Source organism: Staurois parvus, unplaced genomic scaffold (assembly GCF_062004578.1).
Source record: "Staurois parvus isolate SC_StPar_1 unplaced genomic scaffold, SC_StPar_1.0 ptg000985l, whole genome shotgun sequence".
NCBI classification, from domain to species: Eukaryota; Metazoa; Chordata; class Amphibia; order Anura; family Ranidae; genus Staurois; species Staurois parvus.
Window position 1 is genome coordinate 3,511,607 of NW_028318781.1, and position 4,794 is coordinate 3,516,400.

The window sequence follows — 4,794 nt, forward strand, 5'->3', positions numbered from 1 at the left end:
CCAAAATATATATATATATATATGTGTGTGTATATACATAATAACATATTTTTAATATGGTTTATTATATATATATATATATATATATATATATATATATATATTTAGATAAAAAAAAACCTGCAATATTAATTGATATATGTATATATATATATATATATATATATATATTGTGGCAGTGCGGTGTCCTGCCACGGTAAAAATAAAGCTGAAAACCCTGGATTCTCAATCAGGCAGGTTGAGGGGTTCCAGAGGGTTGATGTATTGCAGAGGAAACTGGCTTTTCAGTTTCCTCATATATTCATTAAGTTTGTTTTGGGATCTGGAGCCTGGAGATTTCAAAGAGATCTGGGAGGGATGAAATCTCCAATCCGGGGTCCGTGTTTTGAGAACCCCCAGCACACTGAGTGCACAGGTGTGTACAGGCCTTTTTATAGGGTCCTAACCATAGTTCTGGGCTCCACCCCGGCAAACGGAGTCAGGAAGGCTCCACCCCGGCAGACGGGAGGTCTCTGCCTTGGAGTCAGGTGGAAGCCAGACTAGCTGTGTGCTAGTGACATATTTTGGGAAGAGTCTGCAGGAGGCAGACTTAAAACTGTGTACAAGCCAGGAGGCTGAAAACTGTTAATTTTCTTGATGGTGGATACCCCTGCGTGGGAAGCATTTCTGTTTTGAACTTTCTTAAATAAAAGTGGGCTAAAAAGGCCCTTAAAGAAAGTGAGTAGCTGTGTGCGTTTAAAAGGCTCTACAACCTTGAAGCGAGGTCCCACAATATATATATATATTTATATCAATTAATATTTATATCAATTTTTTTTTTATTATATCTAAACTATTATATACTATATTTTATTCCTTGTTCCACAGTTATTATTATACTATGTATATGCTATATATACTTTATTAATGTTTTGTATTTTAATAAACTTTATTCTATGTTTATTATATACATTATTATTTATTTACAGTATACATATACACACACACATACAGTGCCTTGAAAAAGTATTCATACCCCTTGAAATGTTCTACATTTTGTCATGTTAGAACCAAAAACGTAGATGTATTTTATTGGAATTTTATGTTATAGACCAACACAAAGTAGCACATAATTGTAAAGTGGAAGGAAAATGATAAATGGTTTTCAAAATGTTTTTTACAAATAAATATCTGAAGTGTGGCGTGCATTTGTATTCAGCCCCCCTGTGTCAATCCTTTGTAGAACCACCTTTCGCTGCAATTACAGCTGCAAGTCTTTTTGGGGATGTTTCTACCAGCTTTGCACATGTAGAGAGTGAAATGTTTGCCCATTCTTCTATGCAAAATATTATAAATCACAAACCCCAGCGCCACAGAAATAACACACCCTCAAAATATAAGGGTAAGAACTGCTACTGCACACAAGTGTAATACACCAAATAATAAAAACAATATAAACAGCACAAATCAAAACCCCATAAATTATAATTTATGACAGCTGACAGCTTGAGCTATTTTGCATAGAATAAAAGCAATATAACATCCGCCCTGGAACTGGAGCAAAATATCACGGCTGAGGAACTGTCGCGGGCCGTCAAACAAATGAAGTCTGGTAAAAGCCCGGGCCCTGATGGCCTGTCTGCGGTATATTACAAGGAGTTTTTACCCGTCTTGTCCATCCCCTTCCTCTCGGCTTTCAACACTTTCTCTTCGCTCCCTGTGCCGTGTCATCGCCTTCTAGAAGCGCACATCACTGTCATACCCAAGGGGGATAAGGATGCAACTTTGGTTTCCAATTATAGGCCCATCTCCCTTCTGAATGTAGACGTGAAACTTTATGCTAAAATTCTGGCCAACCGTCTCCTCCCCTTACTCCCTTCTTTGATTAACCTCGATCAAGTGGGTTTCATCCCTGGCAGGGAAGCGAGAGACAATACTATCAAGGCCCTCAACCTTATCCATTGGCTTCGCACATCAAAGTCTCCTGGGTTCCTTCTCTCTTTGGACGCTGAGAAGGCCTTTGACAGAGTGTCCTGGGATTATTTGAGGGCAACCCTTCAGGCGATTGGTTTGAGAGAACACATGCTTAATTTCATCATGACCTTGTATTCTGGACCCAGGGCACAGGTTCGGGTGAATGGCCATTTATCGAACCATTTCTCTCTCGGCAATGGCACGCGCCAGGGCTGCCCCCTTTCTCCTCTCCTCTTTGTGCTATCATTAGAGCCACTGCTGCGTAAACTCCGTTCCAACCCAAATATTAAGGGCGTTTCCGCTCCGGCTCAAGAGTATAAACTCGCCGCCTATGCGGATGACATTTTGCTGTTTCTAACGGAACCTCGGACCACCTTGCCCAATTTGCTTAAAGATTTCTCACTTTTTCAATACATGTCGAACCTTAGAATCAACCATTCAAAGTCTAATGCCCTCAATGTCACCCTCCCTTCTGATGTAGTCTCATTTTGCCGATCGCAGTTCCCGTTTAGATGGGACAGTGAAACTCTCACTTACCTGGGCATTCAGCTTACGTGCGACCTCTCTGACCTTTATGTAAAAAACTTTATCCCAGCACTTAAATCCATTCAGGAAGATCTCACTAAATGGCATCGACCATGCTTTTCCTGGTTCGGCAAAGCTGCTATATTAAAAATGAACATTCTCCCCCGCCTCCTCTATTTATTTCAAACCTTACCTATCCACTTGCCACCCGCCTTTTTCGCTTCATGTAGGAGAATGTGCTCCTTCTTCCTTTGGAACCACAAGCGTCCGCGCATATCTTTCTGCCAATTGGTTCTCCCCAAATCCAGGGGTGGGATTGGGCTCCCAGACCTCAGGCAATATCATTGGGCCTGCCATCTTTGCAGAATTATAGATTGGAATATTCATTCAACTACCAAAGACTGGGTGCATCTCGAAAACTCCTTCTCTCCTTCTCCTATAGCTTCGATCCCGTGGCTCTTGACGAAACATACCCCCCAGGCCCTTCTCACTCATCCACTGATTGGTCCTACCTTGCGCATCTTCCGCTTGACATGCAAGTCGGCCTCCATCTCGGATGCCCCCAACCCTTTAACCTCCCTTTGCTTAAACCCGGACTTCCCTCCGGGTATGCACAAGGCCTTCCTGTCGGAACATTGGCCGTATGACCAGGTGAAAGCGGAACACTTTTTTCATAAAGGCCAATTGAAATCCTACTCCTCTTTGGCGAGCACCATGAAAGATCGTACCTTCCCCTTTTGGGCCTACCTTCAAATCAGGCATTTTCTCACATCCTCTGCTCACCGCCTCAAATGGACTCGTCCTCTCACCCCCTTTGAATCAATTTGTTCTAAGGCTGAACCCCAGCGGCATCTAATCTCATCCATGTACCTCCTTCTCACCGGTGATGGGAATCCTAACTCGCTCCCCGCTTGCCGAGCTTGGAGGAGAGACCTTGATATAGATTTTTCTTCCTCAGATTGGGACCAAATTTTTACATACTCCCACAAATGTTCGCTGAATGTATCGACCCAAGAAAACGGATACAAGCTAGCTTCCCGTTGGTACATTACCCCTTCCAGAACTCATCGTTTTAACCCTTCTCTACCCAATAATTGTTGGAGATGTGGAGCACCCGATGGGTCCCTTCTCCATATTTGGTGGTCCTGTCCTATCGTCCTGCCCTTCTGGCGGGAAGTCCACCGTATAACCTCGTCAGTGTCCACTTTACCTCTCGATTTCTCCCCGGCCCAATTTCTCCTCCACCATACACCACTCCCCAAACGTCTTTACTTCCGATCGTTAGCAATGCATATGATTAATGCTGCTAGACTTTGTCTTCCTGTGCTTTGGAGATCTACTCAACCCCCCTCAATAAAAGATTGGTTCACTCGTCTGGGAAGAATTGCAGAGATGGAGGAGCTGATTGCTTCCTCCCAAGATAACCCGACTAAATTCTCCCATACTTGGTCGTGTTGGACCCACTTCCAAACGACCCCCGACTACCAATCCCTCATGGGTCTTTCTACCTGACTCTGAGCCAGACCTGTGGCTTTGTATTACACTCTGTATTGTACTGACTCCTCGACCCTTGCTGGGCTGTCGATAACACTTTTCTATTATATCCCTTTCACTGATCAGGTAGTGAGACACTCCTTTTCCCTGGTGCCCGATTGTCTGCTTTATGTCTCTATCCCCTAGGGGATGAGCACACCAGCTCTGTCCTTGGAGCTTCCACCTATATGACATGTCTATCCATACCGCCCCCCCCCCCCCCCTTAGTCTCCTTCCCCTTTGACCCTTACCCCCCTTACCCCCTTTTTTTTTTTTTTTTTTTTTTTTTTTTTTTCTCTTCTTCCTTCTTTGGCTTTCCAGCTTCTCACCATTTTTTATTTTTTCTTTCCTCCCGACTCCTTCCTCGTTGTGCCCTGTACCTGCCAGTACTGTCTTTGCTGTTTTTCACATCTTCTCCACTTCATTTTTTCCTTTTTTCTTTTTCCTCTACACTTATGTTTATTCCGCTGTCCATAGGCAACCTAATCTCACACCCGGAATACACTTGCACATGTGCCTCTCCCATTCCACGGAGTAATTTTCATATGCGTTGGCTACCTTTGAGTGGTACCTTTGCTGCTCCTCCTGGATAACACCGAGCTTTCTATATTTTCGCAACTTCTTCCTTGCACCAGAAGCCCAGCACCTTTAGCTTTATTCCCTTCCCCCCTACTCTGCTACTCGACGATGAAAGAAATCTGGGGGTGCAAATAAATGATCCTGCTCGTTTGGTGATATTTTGTATGCTATGTGGTGATTATGATTGGTGTTTGCCTTCTTTTT